This window comes from Silene latifolia, chromosome Y (genome assembly GCF_048544455.1).
Source record: "Silene latifolia isolate original U9 population chromosome Y, ASM4854445v1, whole genome shotgun sequence".
NCBI lineage: Eukaryota > Viridiplantae > Streptophyta > Magnoliopsida > Caryophyllales > Caryophyllaceae > Silene > Silene latifolia.
This window is the reverse complement of record NC_133538.1, coordinates 80,571,239-80,594,238: the sequence shown is the minus strand read 5'-3', so window position 1 is coordinate 80,594,238 and position 23,000 is coordinate 80,571,239. Positions and strand designations below refer to the sequence as shown.

General features: G+C 40.1%; 1 non-coding gene across 1 annotated transcript; it reads left to right on the top strand.

The window, feature by feature from the left end:
- Nucleotides 1–21,543: 21,543 nt before the first annotated feature.
- LOC141635057 (small nucleolar RNA R71) lies at nucleotides 21,544–21,650 on the top strand. Its single transcript, XR_012539764.1, has one exon. It is a non-coding gene; the product is annotated as a small nucleolar RNA R71 (small nucleolar RNA).
- The last annotated feature ends 1,350 nt before the right edge of the window (nucleotides 21,651–23,000 follow it).

Sequence of the window (23,000 nt, the reverse complement as noted above, 5' to 3'; positions counted from 1 at the left end):
TTCATAATCACGAAATTCATATTCTCATGCAATTGCTACTTCAACTTTTTCAATCAATTCATCCAACATGTGCATATGAAACAGCAGAAAACAATTATATAACTTCATTATATGACTTTACGCAACCACAATATACGTATACGACACAACATTCCTAATCACATGTTCCTTATTATGCCAGATCATAAATCATCCATCATGCCATTCATATATTCAACCAACAACATATATAATCATATCATCATTATCCTTCACTACACATCTCACATCCTCCACATGCATGCATCCATCGATTCATACAACACCTTACTATATAGATACACAACACACACGGTAAACACATAGCGATCCCGACTCATATCCTATGTGACCGGTTCAAAATTGTAGGGCGAGTTCGCGACTTTAGGACGTCTTCCAAGCCTTTGCATTAGCTCCTAAAACCTTTACCCCGGGTTCATTTTAATTGACTCCCTATGTTCATTAGATTCATTAGTTACAGGTTTCACGATCGTCCCTCTGATACAACTTTGTGACACCCCCATACTCCAAGTGCCTTACCGAGACCACTCAGGTATAAAGCTGTCACCATCTCGGTTTCCCGAGGCAATGATAATCAAAAGACAATAAAGAAACAACATTTAAATAGTATAATGTTTAAGTGAGTAAATACAATCCAAAGCCAACTGCCAAAATACGGTTTACATGATCTCAAAACAACTGTCTAAAAACTATTAAAACTACAGCGGAAGACTCTATCATCTGGTGGTGACACATCCCAGCTATCCCATGTATCTTGACTCATACCTGCTCAACAACTGCTCACCATCCCCGAATGGATCACCACAGTTTTTAAAACAATTAAATGGGGTCAGTACTAATCACACAATTTATATAACTCAACAAAACAACACACAACATAGCACAATCGTCACATATATACTCCGAACCCCATCACCAACTCCACAATACTGACTACACACTAAAGTGTGTAGCCCTGCCAGAGTACCCATCGCAACAGGTTACTCCTCGCCGCCAGTGGAGGACTGCAGCCTTTCCCACCTAAGCCCCGCTCATCTCCATCGAGCGATAAACCCAAATCCATTAATGTGCACATCCCTTCTGTGGAGGGTTCCACAGAAGGCGAATCATGGGCGTGAAGCCACTCCACTCAGCCATGGACGCACCCCGAAGAACACAGACAGATACAATCAATCACAACTACTAATCAACAATCAAACCCAACAACTGTCACAATACTCGTACGATAAAACTCAACAATCACAAAGCACAACCAACACATCATATGACTAATACTGAGTAGGGAAACCCTACCTGGAGTGCAAACACAAGCAGACGATCTTATCAGCTGAGTCAAAACCTTCCCTCTACGAATCCTCCTCCTATCACATAATCACATAATTACTAACAATACAACTAATCACAAAAACCCCTAATCCCATAAATTAGGGTTTAAACAAAGACAACCAAATGCTATAAAATTGGTATGTAGATCTTACCCTTGACGCAAGGATCACTATGACGCAGAGAATAAAGAAATCCGACCTCCCAAGCTCCGAGATTTGCCAATAACTCGGATTAAGAGAACAACGTAGTTTTAAATCTCCCTTGAGTGAATTAGGTTTATGAAAATTGTTTAGGGAAGAAGACGATATAAAATATATACTAATCCGCGTTATTAACAAAACCCGTAAAAATATTACCCATTAACCGACTTACTCGATTGAGTAACTAACGTACTCGATCGAGTGCCACTTACTCGATCGAGTACCAAGGCTACTCGATCGAGTACCCTACAGACAGAATACTGTTTCGTAACTCGAAACACCCTTACTCGACAGAGTAAGGCCCACTCGATAGAGTACCCAGAGACTCATAAACCCGTAGTATTATATTTAATCCCCTAATTGAACCTATTTTGCATACTAATATAGCATTTCATGGCCATTTTATCCGTCAATTGTTTCCTATTTTGCTTTCCTAGTGCATTTTATATGTCTTATAGGAAAGGAGATAATGAAGCGGAATTCCCGTCTCCCGTGCATATTTGGAATATTTTTGACGATCTTGGATGGACTAGAAGAGGAGGCAAGAATGATGACCAAGGATGTAGGAATAAAGAGTATATAGAAGGATCATAGGCTTAAAAGCAAGGACGACGAGAAGGAAACCATTACAAGAAGAAATTGCTCTAAACTAAACCAATACTTGCTTTTTTGGCTCTGAAAGTATGCTAGATGAAACGGTGTCGAAAAATCAAGTGGTCTAGGCTTTTGAATCACTCCAATAGGTGTCCAGATGAGGAAATAACGTCTGTTTTACAATCCGAGCTCAAATAGACAAGCTGTCCCAGGATCCGCGCGTCACGAGCTGCTTTGCCATTTCAGAAAATCCTGTAAGAGGATCCGTGCATCCCGAGCTCAGGATGAGCATCCCAGACCTAGGATCCGCGCATTTCCCTTAGCACTTGCAAAGTTCTACTCAACACATAGCATTGTTATTTACTAATCTACCCTTACTTAACCTAATGATGTACCACTATATATACTCCATTGTATTGCCTAGCTAATCACCAAGCCCTCTTAGTAGAGGCAAAACTTTCATTAGGAGTAGATTAGAATATATTAATCTCAATCATTCCACAAAATTACACAATAATCTCAGTATGAGCATCCCAGACCTAGGATCCGCGCATTTCCCTTAGGACTTGCAAAGATCTACTGAACACTTAACATTGTTATTTAATAATCTACTCTTGCTTAACCTAATGATGTACCACTATATATACTCCATTGTATTGCCTAGCTAATCACCAAGCCCTCTTAGTAGAGGCAAAGCTTTCATTAGGAGTAGATTAGAATTGATTAATCTCAATCATTCCACAAAATTACACATTAATCTTTCCTTAATTATTGTTTAAGTTTATTATTGGGTAATTGAAGATTATTGGGTTATTATTAGAGAATAGACAACTCTTCATCAATCAATCAAGTTTTCTTCTATTATTCTTTCCTTTCCAATTGTTTATCTTAAGTTTGGTATAATCTCTTTACTCTTTACTTTTTATTGTTTATTTCCTCACTCTTTAATCATGTTTATACTTGTTGTAATGATTGACACTATTGATAACATGTCTTCCATGATAATAAGTTAGTAGTTACTTAACTAGGATTAGTGGGGGATTAGGGGAGTTAATCATGGGATAGATTTATGCTTAATGAGTTCATATGAATGCTTGCTTATTGTTCTTCAACTTATGAACATATCATGTTTGATGAAATGCTAGACTATGAACCTTGCATTTTTTGCCCATCTCTTATCTATTCAACAAGGCTTCTAAGATATAAAGCAACTTAAACCTTGTTAGACCTTGCATAGAGTCGAATAGGGAAAACCCAAGTCTACTTGTAGGTGTTGTAAAGTCTTAACCGAATCGGCTCCGAGACGTAAGTTTTCCTAGGAATTGGTTTATCATGCATGTAGTCTAATAGGGAGAATTAAGTCGACTTGTAGGTGTTATAAAGTCAAAAATGACTCAGCTCCTGGACCCAAATCTTCTTATGAACTATATGACATGAGCTAACTTAAATCCGACAATAATAAATTGCTTGCTTCTATATAACTCATTTATGCTATCTTATCATGATTCCCCTATGATCCCATGATATCCTCGTATCATTTATTACTTGTTTACATCATTATTTGCTTTATTGGTTGTTTTATTCCATTGCCTTCTTTAGTTTATAATCATCAACCCAAACCAATAGTGACAACCCTTAGCACAACTACGATTACATTGAACAATTTGAATACCCCGTCCCGTGGATCGACCCCAACTTCCTTGCTATGCTAATAGTTGGGTATAAATGTGTTTTAGGGCATACAACAACACGTCCATCACGTGGGGTAGCTGGTGAGGATCCGCGAAAGCACATGGAGGTTTTCACATAATACTGTTTTACCATTCTCGCTACTAAGGGAGTGACACAGGACAAGATTAAGGAAGTTTTATTTCTTTCTCTCTGACTGATGGAGCCCGAGAGTGTCTCACTGATCTTGATAGAGCTGCAGCCGGGATTACTAACTGGAGACCCTCGCCCTAGCCTTCTATAAATGGTACTTTCCTTCACAACGAACTAATCAGCTGAGAGGAAAGATTACAAGTTTCAAGCAAACACCAGATGTGAACTTGTACGAGGCGTGGGGTCGGTTTAAGAAACTTATGCGGTCTATTCCTCATCACGGTTTCGATCAGTAGTTCTTGTGCAATAAATTTTATAATGGGTTGTATGACGATCACCGTGCTATTTTGGATGTTGCATCAAATGGTCGGTCCAAAAGAATATCGATGATGACAAGGGGTGGGGAATCAAGAGGAGATGGCTACCCATTGTGCTGAATATGGGAACCCAAGAGGAGGAATTATAACAGTTTCTCCTGTTGATAGTGGAGTTGTGGCTCGGTTGGAAGCCATGAATGCCAGGTTTGACAAGTTGGAGTTGCAGAATGCGGGAGATCAACAGATGGTTCACTTGTTGACTAGACAAGAAATTGTATCATGTGAGAGGTGCGGTAGTAATGATGGTCACACTGCTGTAGATTGTCTAGATGAGAAGGAGCAGGTTTTTGCCTTTGAACAATATAGGCAAGGGGGCTCCTATTACAACAATCAGAGTGGAGTCCATATTAACTTGCGATGGACAAGTTAAAATGTATTGAATCCTACACCTCCACCGCAGCAGCAACAAACATACATTCCACCTTACAAAGCTCAACAAGGCTTTCAAAATCCACCATCTTTCCCACCGCCGCAACAAGGTGCTTCTTCCAGTGGTATAAGTGATGTGGCTGAGTTGAAGTCGATGATTCAGTCATTGACAATACAACTGCAGAAAAGTGACCAACATAAAGATGCCTCTATCAAGTCACTTGAGTCGCAAATAGCTCAACTTGCCACTAACCAAGCTTCGAGGCAGCCGGGTCATTTACCGTCCCAACCTGATAAGAAACATCATGAGACGGTGAACTTAATTAATCTGAGGAGTGGTATTTCTTATGAGGGACCTAAAATGCCATCTGAAGATGATAAATCATACCCGGAAATTGATGTTCCTGAATATGAACAGTCGTCCCTTGGCAAAAATATGCTGAATCCGAGAAAAGTACTGGATCGACTAATAACTGGAAGTCGATCGAGAGAAAAAGCTGAGGAAAATACTCGATCGAATGGTTCTGATGTTCGATCCAGTACTATTAAAGTAGAAGCTTTCGATCGAGTAAGTGAAAGTACTCGATCAAATAGAATCGATGAAGATACTACTCGATCGAAGGGAAAGTATGATCGATCGAGTAGAAATGATGATAATCGTGATGATTCTTTGGCAAAAAGAAATGAAGGTTTAGAAATTCCCATCATGGTCCCTTTCCCGAGGTGATTGCAGAACAGGAAGGTTGAACAACACTTCGGTAAATTTGTTGATATTTTAAAGAGCCTTCACGTCAACGCTCCCTTCGCTGAATTGCTAACTCAGGTACCCTATTATATAAAATTTATGAAATAAATTCTAACACGTAAGAGGCATATGAATGATCATGAAACGGTAGCTTTGACTAAAGTGGGCACTGCTCTAATTCAAAATAATACACCACCCAAACTGTCTGACCCGGGTAGCTTTTCTATTCCATGCCATATAGGGACCCATTTTATTGATAATGCGTTATGTGACATGGGAGCTAGCGTGAGTGTCCTACCATTGTCTCTCGCTAAGAGTCTTGGTTTGACCAAATTTCAGTGTACCAACATGACTGTGCAGATGGCCGACCGTACTTTATCACGGCCCCTGGGTGTCTTAGAGGACATACCTATAAAGATCGGGAAATCCTTTATTCCCGTCGACTTTGTAGTCTTAGAAATCTTCGAAGATTAATACACTCTTATCATTTTAGGACGACCATTCTTATTTACTTCTCGCGCAGTGATAGATGTCGGGGGAAAGACCCTTACTTTTCAGGTTGGTGATGAGGAGCTGATTTTCTATCAGTCCAATGTTCGTAGATCCCCTATGCAGGTTCCACCTTACAACGCTCTACCCTCTATAGACCCTCACACAGATTCTCCAGTTGATAATATTGAGTCATGCGCTGCTATATTGACACCTCCGCCTCAGACTGAGAGCAATATGGAGGACCATTCTGTTGTTTCTATTGTTACAGGTATAAACACATTGGATATTGGAGATTCTGTCAATAAAAGTACAATGAACGCCAAGATCATTGAAGGGAATGATGCCAAGGAAGATGCCAAGGAAAAAGATCATGAACATGAAAAGAAAGACAAAGGAAAGGAGAAAGTGAAGGCGTATGTGGACGCGAACTATTCTTCTTCAACCGGTTCAAATTCATGGAGATAAAAAAGGACGGTCCGCGATGCTGAAGGGACCTCCTCCAGTCAGAAGCCCTCTCTTGGGCTGTTGAAGTGTTTTAGACGATAAACGGGAAATGTCCCGTTGTAAAACTTTGTAATTTTGATTTTTGTTAGACATTTAATTTGCTTTTTAGACAATAGCGTTGTTAGTTTTTAGCGTAAGACCGAATATAGACTGTGTATTGTTGATTTGGTATTTTTGGCGAATATTTTTCTGTGCTTTTATGCAGGTTTGGGGAAGATATGCTACATTGGGATGCGTGCCAAAGAAAAAGATATCGATCGAGTACATTCTGTACTCGATCGAGCAGAATGCCCAGGTAATATTTTTGATCGAGTGGTTTACTGTGTTCGATCGAATTGACCAGTTTCAGGGGTTCTTGATCGAGTTGTCCTGTACTCGATCGAGTGGAATTGAAGGGTCAAAGTCCTCAATCGGACAAACAACTGTTCTCGATCGAGGAGAATGCAAGGAGAAGGAAAGAATTCTCGATCGAGCCTTTTCAAAGACCTCAATCGAAGCAAATGATAGAGAAAGCATTTGATCGAGTTGAATTAAATCACTCTATTGAGTGAAAATGCTGATAATACGCAAGGGAGTTTCTAATTCCCTTATTCAATTTCATTTCTTCTTCCTTCTTCCTATTTTTCGCGATAAACCCCCAATAATCTCCCCAAATCCCCATTTTTATTCCCTTTTCTACCAAACCAATTTCCCAATGTCAATCCTTGCAATAATTTCGACTAAAGCCCGTTGTTTCCCCCCTTAAATTTCGTATTTTTAGTGGGATTTTTGCGAATTAGGGTTTGCGACAATTGGGATTTACTCTGATTATTTTGCTCTTCTTTGTCGATTTTAATTGCAATTTCTCTTGGGTTGTTCATCAAGTAAGTTCCTTCTCTCAATCCTTAATGTTTTATTGCATTTTTAGGAGTTAATTATGCAAATTAGGGTTTCAAATTCTCGTCCTTTAAGGGAAAATTCGTGTTTAATTGCTTACTTTTAATTAAGAACTTGCTTGTGATTATTAGGATGAGTGGTAGTACCGTTCCCTCCTCTAGTTCTACTACTGCCCCCTCTGTTACTGAGACAGTGGTCCCTGCTGCCACCACCGTCACTACCCCCGTTGTCACTGTTACAGTTGCTGCTCCTGTCACTGCTACTATTACTACTACCACTATCCCTGTCACAGTGTCGAGCCCTGTTGTGTCGACACCATATGTCACAGTCAAGTTCGCCCTTGTACCTCGACCGGTTTCTGGCCGCGCCCCTGGTCTAGCTGCTTTCGCTCTTGCTGCTGCCGCTACCTCGGGTTCACAAGTACGGGGAAGGGGAGCATGTTCTACTGCTGCTGCATGAGCCGCTGCCAAGTTCGCAGCTGATGACTCTTTGGATCCTATACCGGAGTATCCCGAGGTAAGTTTCATTAACCTGCTTCACCGTATTCGTTTCACTCATTTGATGGACTGTAACATTATCTCTACACGTTTTTTGTGTCGTTCTTCATTGGACAAGTTGGGGATTTTAGAACCCGTGGCTGAATTATTAAACGGGACTGGGATTACGGGTTTGACCACGATGAGAGCGCTCACATATAAGCAAGTAACCCTCGAGTTTTTTAGTTCTTTTACTTTCTCATCTGCTGCCTACGACAAAGACCCGAGGAGTTCATACATTTCTTTTAGACTGTTTAACCAGACCTTCACTTGGACCTTAGCCGAGTTTGGGAGGAGGTTAGGTTTGACTTGTTACGGCCCTCAGGATGCTCCTAGGAAGCTCCTGGCACTACTTTGGGGCACTATTCCACATATTCCCTTTGACCAGAGGAAGGTGGCTTACATCTATCTTCCCCCAGCCCGTTACTTTCTTCGTCTCCTCGGGGAGCGATCTTTGGCCGCAACGAGCCTAACAACGTTAATAACGTTGAGTTGTCTATTTTAGCGGGCTATTTGAACATTGATAGTGCTGGCCCCTTCGTTCTTAACATTGCTTATCTGACAGCTCAACATTTTAACGTTGTCGGGTAGAAAAGATAGGGCACGATTTCCTATGGTTGGTTGGCATCCCACATCGCCCGTAGCCTCTTCACTGACTTCCTCCGTGGCCTGACACATGTAGATAAGAACGTGTACATTGACGCCATGCTGGTGATGTTTTGGTTACCTAAGGACCAGCGGACTGGGAAGATTAGTGGCTCCGAGTCCGTGACCTTACCTTTTCCTGACCTACACCTTCTTTTACCTTTGACCGCTGTGTCGGGTAGGTTACCTCCACCTCTACCTTCTTACCACCTTTCACTTGCTTCTTCCGCTTCTAAGAAGCGAAAAAGACCTGAGACCAGGGAAGGGTCCACACCGACCCAGGCTGGGCAGACGTCCACGTCCACGCCTACGCCTACACCGACCCCTATCCCTACTCCTTCTGTTACCCAGTCGGATTTACCGGCTAATTTTGTTCCTCCTACTCCATTTGTGGCGCCTGAGGTCATAGACCAAGGGCGCCGTGACTATTTGCTCCTTGAGATGTGTAGTTGAGTGGCTCGTATATAGCGGGATAAGGCATTTGCCTTGTTCCCTCTATACGAGTACCACATGAGGAGAGGACGTCCCGTTCCAGACGGATGACCACACCCTTCTTTCAACCGGTACCCGGTGAAGGGGTACCCACAGCCGGAGAGCGAGGCGGACACAGCTGAGCAGGAGGAGAGAGCGAGAGCTGAAGAGAGGAGGAGACGAGAGAAGGAGCGTGACCCCGACTACACGGTGGTTGGTGAGGAGGAGGAGGCCAACGAGTAGTTGCTGGTCTACTCACTTCCCTATTTTTCTGGCTGGTTTGGGGAAGTTCGCTCATTTTGTAAGTATTTCTGCTTTTATTTATTTTTCATCTCCATTTATTTATTTATTTTATTTCATTCATTTATTGGCTGTATTTATCTCGTTCCCCATATATTCTACTGGTGTATGCTGGAGGACAACGAGGGCGTTGTTCATTTTGGTATGGGGAGGGTAATGCATCCTTTGAGTCTGCATTTGCATTTGTTTTGCATTCACGTTTATTTTCTGCTTGCATTGTTGTTTAAATTTCAATTTTAATTTCAAAATATTATGAAAAATAAAAAAAATAGAAAATTTCAAAAAATCAAAAATATTTCCGTGATAATTTTGCACCGTGATTTGTCATTTCACTTAAACCTTGCAATAGATTGGCATTTTATTTGCTTTGTAATGCATATATCTACGAGTTAATGTCAAAAATACAGCTGAACATATAGACTTGACCTAAAAAAATTGGCAAACTACTTAAAATTTCTATGTTTTTAGAGCCGTATAACTGGTGTCATTTATGACCAGTTCATGTAGGAATTGAGAGTAGTATACTCCTAGCATATCATGTTCACTAATTTTCACTTTTATGAAATTTGATTGCTTTTCGCTTGCAAACATTCGAATTTGTGGTCGGTGTCACATGCAGGGAGGCGCTTGCAATTTTTCTCTCTCTTTCATTTTCACCCATTTAGCTCCACATTAGCCAAACTTAGCCTTTTTGACCCATTAACTACACCCAAATTAAGCATGCCTGTCAAGCTAGTTTAGTGTATTTTGCGTTATATTTTTTCCATTGATGCTAGTTGGTTTGTTTTATATTGTTTGGAGTTGGTAGAAAAGAGAAGGAAGGAGGTCAGATGAAAAGGAATTGAGAAAAAAAAAGAGTTGAAAAATGAAAAAAGAGAGAAAATTCGTGGGCAGGAAAATGAGAAAAGAAAGGAAATGTGAAAGAAAAGAAAAAAAGAAAATATACCGTGTGAAAAGGAAAAAAAAAGAAAAAGTTTGGTTGTGACGGTCTTACTCCTATGCTTCACCTATATCTATTGAGGAGTTGTTGTGTTTGGTGACAATTGAAGGGCACATGTGCTTAATTTTTTAATTGGTTAGGAATTGGATGTTGCTATATGGTATTGTTTAGGTGCCAAATTGACGCTTTACCTCCACATTTTCCATAACTGTTTTTGCCTATTCTTACCCATAACCTAACTTTCCCATAATTTTTGTAAGCCCTCGGCTGTGACAGACATTTTTTGGTTGGAATGTATGTATGGTGATCAGAATTGTCTATCATTTTTGTTGCAAGCATGTTTATGTGGGTCGTAGTTTAGGTGAGTGACTATTTTTTTCTTCTTCTCTTACACTTATATACTTACCCTTTGCTTCATGAGAGAAGAGTGGCCCGTGAGAGACCAAATTTTAAAGGTCTTGCAAGGTCGACAGTTCAGCTTATTTATAGACATCATTCAACTCATTTGAGCTTGACTGTTGTAGCTATAAATGTCAGTTTTGTTTGAATTAAACGGTTTAAGTGGACAAGTTATAGCTAGCTCTGAGTTTTTATTTCCTTTCCATTAGTTTGCATTTAGTTTACTCGAGGACGAGTAAAGGTTCTGTTTGGGGAGATTTGATACGTGCAATTTATAGAGTCTTTTTGGCCTCTTATTGCATGCATTTCTATACCGTTTTCATAGTTTTGTATTGCAAATTGCCCCGAATAGGCTACTTTGGTTTGTTTCATCTCATTTGCAGGAATGGACCTGAAAGTAATACAATCATGCCTTATTCAGTCCTCCTAGCATGCATGTATGGAGATGGAGGAATTAGAGCGGAAGTGTTGTGCCTCTGGAATCGTGAAGGGGTCCTTGGAAGCTAACCAAATGGAGTGTCGAGCTGTTTCAGTAGCTGAGCACTCGATCGAGGACTTTGCCTAGTCTATCTATTCGATCGAGTGGGTTTTGCTGGTTCAAGATAGTCGATCGAGTCCCTGCTGAACTCGATCAAAGTGCGCTAATTTGGAGGTCTTCGATCGAACGCGCTTCTTGTTCGATCGAGAGGATTGGTTGAAGACCTCCTCGATCGAGAGGAATGAAATGCCTCGATCGAGAGGTATGCTGATTTATACGGGATTATATTCCGTGTTTATCTTAGTTAGTATTTTAGTTTAGTTAATAAATATCTTCCCTATATAAGGGGAGACGTAATTAGGTTTTAAACACATTCTACATTACGCTTAATTACTCTGGTTTACTCTTAATTACTGCTGAAAATTTCTCTTCTTTTGGGTTACATTCCTTTTGCTCTTAGTTCCGGATCTCAAGCTTGTAATCTCTGTTTACTCTTGCTCTTAATTTAATTTCCCTTTTCTCTTCTCTTAATCCTTATTCTTAATTTCTGTCTTACCGTTATTGTTTTTATTGGTTCATGATTCATCTTTATTGCTCTTTTATCATGTCTCTTGCTTATCCATATATTGTTGTTGTTTATTGCACTAATAGCATGTGTAGCTAAATCTCTCTATGTTAGGATTAGGGGAGCCATGGTAGTGAGTTGACGACGTTGTGAATAGGTTAGATGATTGAATTATGAGAGCTGTTTTATTACAATGTAATTGTAATCGTTTAGTTGAGTGCACGCTTCTAAACTAGTTAAATTGGTTAAATTTAGACCTAGATCGAAAGATTGGAATGAACAGACCTGTTATGAACATTAGACTACACTAATGAGGATGAAAGTTAAGTTAGTTGTATTATAGGGCGGATAGCGGACCAAAAGGACCTTTCCCTTACCCTTCTTACATTAGATCGTCTGAACTATTTATGACTGAGTTGATTAATTGCCATGGTGAACCGACTTCTTAACATACTTCTCTTTATTTGATTACACCATTTATTTTTCTTTATTCTTACAGCTCTTTTCTCTTGCCTTAATCCTTTTAGTAGTTAGAAATCAATTCAAAACCCCTATTTAATATGTGACAGACTTAGTTAGTAAATAAATATAATAGCCTCCCTGTGGTGATCGACCCTACTTCCACTAGCTTATGTTAGTTATTTATGATATTTATTTTTGGTACTAAATGACAGGTATCAAGTACCTTTGTCAAACACCGCTTTTTGCCCTAGTTGACCTAGGTATAAAGTAGATTCGAATGGGTTCCAAGCATCCCACAAATTCTTGGTGGTGACTCCGATCATCTCTTTCATCGTTTCGAGACCCCTGCCGAGACGAAACTGACCAATCTAAAATGATCCGGTCAAAAGCAATTTTACGCCACCGAGCGTGACTTTCAAGAGACCGCTGCACGTCTACAGATCGGCTGGGCGTCGAAGGTGGGCCCATGTCCACAGATTGGCGACTCCGCTGGGGAAAATTAGGACACTTGTGTCTTTGTGATCCTTAGATGGTGAGACTCGAACGAGGTCTTGGTTGAAATGCATTAATTGATATTACGGTCATAAGTCAGGTTCCTTTTCTAGGCCCTTAACCTAGCCTTTTTGGACCAATTGGCTCGTCCCGTCGGTGTGAGTTTTCTCATCCCCGCGTTTCGAATCCCGATTGCGTCAAGCACACAGTTGACGTTACACATTTCTATTTCGTCAGAGAGCTTTCATTTCCTTCGTGCACGAGGCTAGGGCAACCTCCTTACACATTTTGTTTGGATTGGTATCCCTCTCGAGAATCAGGGATTGATCGCTTGGTGTGTAACCCACCCTTTTAAGCCAAAACCCGTGTCAGCATTATGCATAATATAATGAAACTGCGAGTGCTTATGTGCTATGTGATCATAAGTTTTTCCGCGTCATTTCAAACTTTCAAAAACCCCTTTTGTGCCGTTATAATGGCCATTTCAAACCTCGGTCTTTCTGGTCGGAGTCTATACTTTTCGGTTACTTGTCGTTAGGAGCACCTAGACCAAAACACAATTTATAACTTCACAAACAACTCTACAATTAGTAAAGAGGCAAGTAAATGTCGGATCCCAAGGGACGGGAATTGAGATGAGATTTCTATTGCAACTACTGGTGTCTTAGGGGTGTCACAATTGGGTTTGATGTAGAAGATCACTAAACTAAATAGCAATGAAAGTAAACAAGCAAGATGAATTAAAAGGGATGTAAACAATTGATAAAAGGCACTAGAGTGTCATGGGGTCATAGGGGATTCAATGAGAATTGATCATACAAAGATATTCTCAAGTTATAAGAAAGAAATTATTGTTGTGATGAATTGAGTTGGTTTATATCTTACAATCCTAGGAAAGTTTGGGTCCCGGAGCCGAATCGATTAGATTGTACAACACCTACAAGTCGACTTAGTCTTCCCTACTCAACAACATGCATGGTCTAATGAGACTCGAGTTGGTTTATGTCTTACAAGTCTCATTGAAAAGATAGGTGCTGGGTAAAAAAATGCAAGGATTCATAGGCTCACATTTCATCAAACATAACATGTGCATGAGTTGAGATCACAACAAGCAAGCAAATAAACTATGAAAGCATATTAATTTAAGCATGAATCATTCCCCATGTTGGTTTCCCCTAATTACCCATTAACCCTAGCTAAGGTAACTACTCACTCATTATCATGTTGAACATGCTAGCAAGGTTGTCAATCATACCAACAAAGTGAAACATGATGAATAAATGAAAGTGATTAACAATAATTAAAGAGGGATTAAGAGAATTATACCTACTAATGATTCCAATAATAAAGCAAAGAATAAAAGAAGTACTTGATGCTTAATTTAGAGGTTGTCAATCTCCCAATAATAATCCAAATAATCTTCAATTACCTAAAACAAAGGATGAACAAGAGAGAGATTAAGGAAATAAAACTTGTATTAAAACTTGATTAATTGTTGATTACAAGATTAAAGAGAGATTTGATTGATATTAACTACACTAAAGATTGCTAAGAGGAACATGCTCTTCTAATTAGATTAATAGGGTATTTATAGTGGGGATTAGGTGGATGAATTAGGGTTAACTAAGGGCTTAAATGACGATTAAGTCCCTACTTAAGGAAACGCCGGTCTTTTTGGAAGGACTCCGGTCTCTAGAAAAAGATGTGCATCCTTCCTTGAAGCTTGAAGAAGACGAAATGTGTCTGCCTGGGAATCCGGGCGTCTTTAGCACGGGACGGGCGGATTTGGTGGTTTCTGCCCGGGCGTCTTGGAGTGAAGACGGGCGTCTTCTGGAGTCTTTGCCCGGGTGTCTTGGGTAGAAGACGCACGGATTGTGGTGGTGGAGACGGGCGTCCTCTAGGGAAGACGCACGGATTGCTGGGCAGTCTCGTTTCTTCATCTTTTCTTCCTTTTTCTTCATAAAATCCTTGGGGATTTCCTCGGGGATGCAAGGATCTTTTCTCATCATAGCCTATCTACTATAGTATGTACAAAGGCCTTAGAATCTTGTCTCTCCTTGATGCTTGGTCATTGAATTAAATCAATTTAGCCTCATTTTGCCATGAAAATGCAAGGTTTGCACTCCTTTCCTACCAAGGGATCAAAACCTCAAAGAATATGCAAAACAAAGAACTAAAGACAATAAATGACCCAAATATGCACTAAAAAGCATGGGAACAAGGCTAATTCGGAGACTAAATGTGCTCTAATTATGGTCACATCAAATATCCCCAAACCAAACCTTTGCTCATCCCGAGTAAAGAGGTGACAAAGACTAGGACCATTATTTTAAACTAACCTAATAACATAGCCGATATGAGACAATTAGCGGGTCTCACTCCGCCCCTTCAACTCACAACAAGACAACCATGAGGTAGGATGCCTTCTTGCAAGGCAAGGTGGGTCTTGCCAAAATGGCGACACATCTAATCATTAAAGCACACAAAATCAAATAATGGATGCATCAACAGAATAATAGCCACTTTCCTCATCTAAGTGGTGGAAATTATCTATAAGGGAAGTAATTAAAGGGTACACACTCCTTCATAGATGCAATTTCTTCAAACTACTAAGCCTAGAAGGATACCAATAAATCACCTCCAAATTGTGTCAAGCTAGGGTACCTTTGTCCTCAATCGTTAAATGCTTTTGTCAAGAATAGACTCCCTATGGTGTTAGAAACACTGGAGGATCGCAGAATTCCCCCTCTTACCTAGAAAAGAAGAAGGGTCGTCCCCTCTCTACCATGCATAAAAATGGATACGATGGATAAAGGGATCAATATATATTTGAGTTTCACTTTGGGAGTTTGCTTTTGTTTTTGTTTTTCCCCCCAATTTCTTGTGGTATTTGACATTTGAGAACACTTCCTCGCCATTTCTTTTTGATTTTTGGCATTTCAATACTTGACAACTTTCAACTTTTCTTTGCATTTCTCTTTGAACATTTTCAAAGTCACCCCATATGTAGTGAGGGTGGCTTATATTTGAAGCTTTAAGAGTTCTATTTTTGCTCCTCTTTTTATTTGATGCATTTTTTTGCAAACTTTCTTTCACTTTTCATTTCATTGAACTCAAATTTAATTCTTTTTATGCCCATTCCCTTAGATGACAAAAATGTGGTAGAACATGGATGATGGATGGATGCATGGTTTCAAGGGTCACCTTGGAATAAACGGTAGCCAAGGAGTTATCACACCACAAGGTACTCTTGACTAGGCCTTAATCCATGGGTCAAAGGATACTAGCATGACACCTCCTAGGGTGTTTCACAAGTATTCTAACAAGCAAAGTCTTAAGAAGAAAAAGCATCTACTAGGGCCTATATATACTTGTCAAGCTTCCCAAGTAGATGGTTTCGCAAAATTTTTCTAACATGCAAACTACATGCCATGATGCAACTAGCATATAAACATCCTCATGCAAATGATTCTACCAACTAATATGACATTTAAACTAAATGCAAGTCCTAAGTTCACATTGTTATACCGCATCAATAAAAATAAAGCCACATAGTCATTAACATAAAGAGGAAACAAGAGATTGGAAAGATCATACCATGCGGTCTTCAATATCCTCATGTCTCGGATGTGGCGTAGTCGATCAATGTGAACAAGGATAAAACAAACACAATATATACATGAATACACTACAAAGGAAAAGAAATTTTTTTTGGTTTTTCAAATTTTTTGGATTTTTGAATAAAAGTTAAGTTAGAATTCCCCATCCCCACACTAATATGGGCATTGTCCTCAATGGCCAAAATGATGGGAAATCATGCAAGCATGATGCATGAATTCTACTCTAAATGTAAGCTAGACTAATCTACACTACATGATGCATGGTTTTTTTGTTTATGACAGAGAGCGTAATTTAGATTACCTCCCGTTGCGTATACATGTACTTCCCCAAACCGAGTTAGACATTATTTCTAATGTCCTAAAGTTGGGGGTAGTTCATGCACACAAGATGCAATGCATGAAACTAAATTTGTCATTTTGGATTTTCAAAAGTGGGAACAATGAAATAAGAACACCTCAATGGGGCCGAGGTGTTAGTCCTCAATGTTGCTAGGACTACTCCAACCATGATCAAGATAAAGTAAATAAAACAAAGAAAGAAGTAAGCAAACCTCAAGAGGGTAGGAGCCTCCAAAGCTTGCTAGTCTTCCACCATATCATCATTATCATCATCTTCCTCAACAGAAGTGGACTCATCACCACTTCCCTCTTCACTTTCTTCTTCCTTCCTTCATCATCCAATTCTTCTTCTTTACTAGCCTCTTCATCAATGCTATCAACAACCTCATCACCGACAACCTCATCGTCACCCGGAATCTCACCCCTAGATGCATTCGGAAAGAAGACTTCCCTATCCGCCCAACTAGGAAAAGGACATGAAGGATCAAGTAGTCCTTGCCTAGCTAAATGGAGGGGTGGATATTGGGCTAAGTAAGCATCTTCCCGATCCTTAAAAGCTTGCTTGTGCATCTCTTGCATAAGTAGAGTCATATAATCTTTGCTTGCTTCAACACCTTCGGGTTTGAACTCTTGATACTTGAAAGGATAGGGTGGTGTGACAATGGAAGAGGAGGGCATTTCAACTTCATCCCTTTGTTGTCGGATGAAGTATTCGGCTTCTTTTGAGAGGGGAAGGAGGTAGTTGGTCCGATGGACACTCAAACGACAAATCTTAGAAGGCAAAGTAAAAGATCTAGCCTCATTGGTGAGCCACCCGTACTTGGTGTCAAGAGGGTTATGATTGACCCACTTGTACTTGTTAATTATAGCATCCATATCAATGAGATGACCCCCTTTTTCGCTACATACTTGCTATCCTTGTTGAAATTCGGATCAAAGTACTTAGCCAAAAGAGTGACTAGACCTCCATTTACAATAACGGTGGTACCTTGCTTCCCACAATCAACATTTAGCCATCTTTCCACCAAAAGCCTTAGAGAATTGAAAGGCTTGGTGAATTCCCTTCTGATATTTAAGGCCGATTCAAGAAGAACACAATCGAGCTTGGTAAAGTGGTTGGTGTCTTTTCTTGCAATGATGGTATTTCCGATGACCTTATGCCACACTCTAATGCCCGGATGGTGGACTAATAGAGCGCGACTAGCATGATAGTTCTCAAATGTCCTTCCTGAAAGAGGAGCTGGGTCATACTTTACGGGATTCTTGAAATAACTAGGTGAATCACTAAGACCCAATGGTTTACCTAATTCATCAAAGGTGATGCGCCTACTCACATTAGCTAGGCGGAACTCGATGTTTTCTCTTGTCTCTACCTTAGTAACTTTCAAAGAACTCAAGAATTATAAGGTAAGGGAGGGGTATGTCAATTCTTTTGTAGCAAACAATTTTCCCAACCCCATGGCTTCAAATAAGGCTTTAGTTTGCTTAAGGACACCTAACTTATTCAAGGCATCTTCACACATAAACTTGGTGGATAGAAAGGATTTTCTAGCATACTTGGCAAATGTTTCCCTATGGGAGTTAGAGATGAAAATTACCTCCGGATAGTTCGAAAGTTGAGCAATTTCCGGAGTTATTGATGTTGTTGCTTCCAAGGGAGGTTGTTGTTGTTGCACTTCCAAGTTTGAGCTAGCTACCACCATAGCCAATGAGGCTTTCTTTGCTTGAAGACTCTTTTGTCTTATTCATAGTGCCTTTGCCTTAGGTGCCTTTGTTGCTCCTTTTGTCCTTGCCATTGATGATTGAACCAAGAAAAGAGTGAAAATATTCAATTTCCAAGTATACCCAAATCGATTTTAAGGTGAAAGGCTTTGCCTTTATAATTTCAAAAATCGACTCAAAGGTTGAAGATTTTGGTGCTTGGTTTGATTTTTGTTGAAAGAGGAGTGATTTATTTTTGTTAGAAGGAAGTTTTAATTTGATTTTGATTGAATGTGTTTGAGGAAATCTTGTTTTGGTGATGGAGAGGATTAGGGTTTTGAGTTTTGGGGTTTATGGGTAGTGTTTTGAGTGAAGAAATGAAGAAATGAATGTGGGAGGGGGTTTATAAAAGACCCAAAAAATTTTGAATTGCAGGGGAAGACGGGCGTCTTTCCTTCGGGACGCTCGGATTCTGCCTGTTTTGGCTTCAGAGTTCTCGCCTAAAGACGGGTCTTTCAGCAAAGATGCTCGGATTTGTCAATTGCGGGACGGGCGTCTTCTGCTAAAGACGGGCGGATTCTCTTCCAGTGAGTTTTCTTGTTTTTCCCAGTAAAAAAGACGAGCGTCTTTGCTTTCAGGACGGGCGTCTTTATGAAGACGGACGGTTTATCTTGCAGGACGCTCGGATTTCCAACAGTCCCAAAATTTTAAATTCTCAGCTCAGATGGATGGGCGGATTCTGACAAAAATGCCCGGGTTGCCTGAAGACGGGCGGATTCCCATAAAGACGCTCCAATTCTCCCTGTTTTACCCGGATTCAGTTCCATCCGTGTACTTGCATATCCCGTGTCATTTGCCATTCTTCAAATCTCGTGTTCTTCATTGTGGGGGCATTACTAAGGCATAAATAGCCTAGGAAATTGTTATCCCCACACTAAGCTAAAGCACTACACATCAATTGAATCATTATTCCCTCCCTCACTTCTCTCAAAAATGATAATTATCTTGATCAAAGTATAAAAATCCAAAAATGACAAAAATGCAATGTAAGAATTAAAATGCGAGTTAGGGAGTTATAAATATTTACAAATGGTGGTTTAGGGAGGACTCCACCAAACTGTCATCTTAGTGAGATGTCATGGGGGCATGTCAAAGGTGTTGTTGATGTTGCTCAACACCTTGAAGAAGTAATCAAAAGCTTGTTCATTATCATGATAAAGATCTTCAATAGACCTTTGCCCTTGTTGTCGGTCTTGATCGATAGCATTGCCAATATAGGGATTGAAAATCCCTTCAAACTCATCGTCCCAAAGACAACAAACTTTATCTACTTGATCACTAAAGATCTCTTGAGTTGACGGAGACAACTCTCCCATTTTCTTGTCTTGGCCAATGAGGCCATCCTCTTCATTGCTTGACTTTGGTGAGCTTTTCGAGCTCTCTTTGCTACAATTCACTTGCTCTTTGAATGGAGCATCTTCAATTTTCTTTTTCCATTGGAATTCCGACTTCTTCCTATCATCCTTCCCGCTATAATGATCAACCATAAAACATGGTTCATGCAAACATGGAGCTCTCATGGTCTTGTCAAGATTGAAAGTTATGCTCTCATCTCCCACTTCTAGAGTGAGCTCTCCATGCTTCACATCAATCACCGCAGCCGCGGTGTGTAAGAAAGGTCTTCCTAGAATGATTGGAATGTTAGAGTCTTCTTCCATGTCAACAATGACAAACTCTACCGGGATGAAAAATTTCCCAATTCTTACGGGAACATCTTCCCATATCCCTAATGGTGTCTTCGTCGATCTATCGGCCATTTGGAGTGTGATATTGGTACATTTAAGCTCTCCCATCCCCAAGCTTTTACTCACCGAGTACGGCATAACACTCACACTAGCCCCTAGATCACATAAGGCTTTGTTAATCGTGGTGTCGCCAATGGTACACGGTATTGAGAAGCTTTCCGGATCTTTGAGTTTTGGAGGTGAACTCCCCTGAAGTATTGCACTACTCACCTTAGTGAAGGCGATAGTCTCAAGCTTCCGGATTGACTTCTTCTTTGTGAGGATGTCTTTCATGTATTTTGCATAGGCCGGCACGTGATTGATTAATTCCGTGAAAGGAATTGAGACTTCCAAATTCTTCACAATTTCCATAAATTTTCCAAGTTGGTCATCAAATTTGGGCTTGGCTTGACGACTTGGAAAAGGAAGTCTAATCACAATGGGCTCCTTCTCCTTGACCTTGTCTTCATATTTCTTTGAAATTTCTTCTTTTGATGGTTCTCCATCCTTGGAGTTTTGCACAATTTCTTCTTTGTCACTAGATTCCACAACTTCATCCTCAACTTGCTTCTTCGGTGCTTCATACCTTGTACCACTCCTCAAGTGAATGGCGCTAACCGTTTCATGTCTTGAGGGATTACTTTGAGGTGGTAATTGCCCCTTTTGTCTTTGTGAGCTTGAAGATGCTAGTTGAGTCAATTGGGGTTCCAAAATTTTGGTGTGAGCTAGGATATTGTTGATGGTGGTTTCCTTTGCTTGACTATCCTTTTGCATTTGAGTCAAAAACTCTTGTTGATTCTTTTGCATTTGGAGGACCGCTTTTTGAACATCAAAACCTTGGTCATTTTGTTAATTGTATGGAGTTTGATTTTGGTAACCTTGGTTTTGGTTATAAAAGGGTCTTTGATTTTGGTTTCTCATGAGAGGTGGGGTGTATGTTGTTTGAGGGTTTTGAACATTTTGGCTTTTGTATGAGAGATTTGGATGGAATTTGGTGTTTTCATTGTAATAGTTTGAATAAGGGGTACCACTCTTGTATGCTTGGAAAGCATTCACTTGTTCATTTTTTCCCCTACATTCACTTTGGTCATGTCCCAAAGTTCCACAATTCTCACATATCCCACTTGGGATTGATGAAGATGCCGTCAGGGCATTAACATGATGCTTTGGTGGTTTTGAGGCTTCTTCAAGTCTAGCCATAGCTTTTTCAAACTTCAAATTGGTGGTATCGATGTGAGCACTAAGTTGAGCACCCAATTGAGTAATGGAGTCCACTTCATGCTTTCCTCCTCTAGTAGCCTTGCGAGGTCTACTATATTGTGAGTTATGGACCGCCATTTCCTCAATTTTGTTCCAAGTTTGATTGTCATCAACTTCGGTCAACATTCCATTTGATCCCATGTTGAGAATGTTCCTTGAATCTTCATAAAGACAGTTCCAAAATTGTTGTACCAAGAACCACTCGCTAAGTCCATGGTGAGAACATGAGCGACAAATTCCCTTAAACTGCTCCCAAGCTTCATACAAAGATTCCTCATTCCTTTGCTTAAAGCCCGTGATTTGAGCTCTTAGCATGTTAGTATTTTCCGGTGGATAGAACTTTTTGTAGAAAGCTAGGGCCAACTTTTTCCAAGAATCAATTCCGAGAGCAGCCTTATCAAGGCCTTTCAACCATTGTTTCGCAGTGCCAATTAGAGAAAAAGGAAATAAGACCCATCGAATTTGGTCTTGAGTTACACCGGTTTGAGAAATCGCATCACAATAGTCACAAAAAGTCTCCATATGAAAATGAGGGTCTTCACTAGGCATCCCCCCAAATTAGCTTCTTTCGACTAATTGGATAAATGCGGATTTGGCAATAAAATTTCTGGTTAGATGTTGTGGTGTGGGAGTACCATTGGGTAGGTTCTCCTCTGTGGGTACGGAATGTGATGAAAACTTAGGCATTGTGGGTTGATTTTGTGTTGGATTTTGTGTTGGGTTCTCCTCACCTTCTCTTGCAAAAGGGTTGGTGAACTCAATAATATTCGATTGAATATCTACAACCTCACCAATACCTCTCAAAGTTCTCCTAGCAAGTCTTCTATTGGTTGTCAAAGTTCTCTCAATTTCGCAATCAAAGGATAACAAGTCACCTTGTGACCTTCTAGACATAAAAAATATCAAACAACTCGAAAACAATTAGAACAAACCTTGAGGAGTTTTATTTCCTCAAGGCAAAGAAAGACACAACTAATAACAATATAAGAAAATATAAATCAAGTTAACACCGTCCCCGGCAACGGCGCCATTTTTGGTCGGAGTCTATACTTTTTGGTTACTTGTCGTTAGGAGCACCTAGACCAAAACACAATTTATAACTTCACAAACAACTCTAAAATTAGTAAAGAGGCAAGTAAAGGTCGGATCCCAAGGGACGGGAATTGAGACGAGATTTCTATTGCAACTAGTGGTGTCTTAGGGGTGTCACAATTGGGGTTTGATGTAGAAGATCACTAAACTAAATAGCAATGAAAGTAAACAAGCAAGATGAATTAAAAGGGATATAAACAATTGATAAAAAGGCACTAGGGTGTCATGGGGTCATAAGGGATTCATGGGAATTGATCATACAAACATATTCTCAAGTTATAAGCAAGCAATTATTGTTGTGATGGATTGAGTTGGTTTATATCTTACAATCCTAGGAAAGTTTGGGTCCTGGAGCCGAATCGATTAGATTGTACTACACCTACAAGTCGACTTAGTCTTCCCTACTCAACAACAGGCGTGGACTAATGAGACTCGAGTTGGTTTATGTCTTACAAGTCTCATTGAAAAGATAGGTGATGGGTAAAAAATGCAAGGATTCATAGGCTCACATTTCATCAAACATAACATGTGCATGAGTTGAGATCACAACAAGCAAGCAAATAAACTATGAAA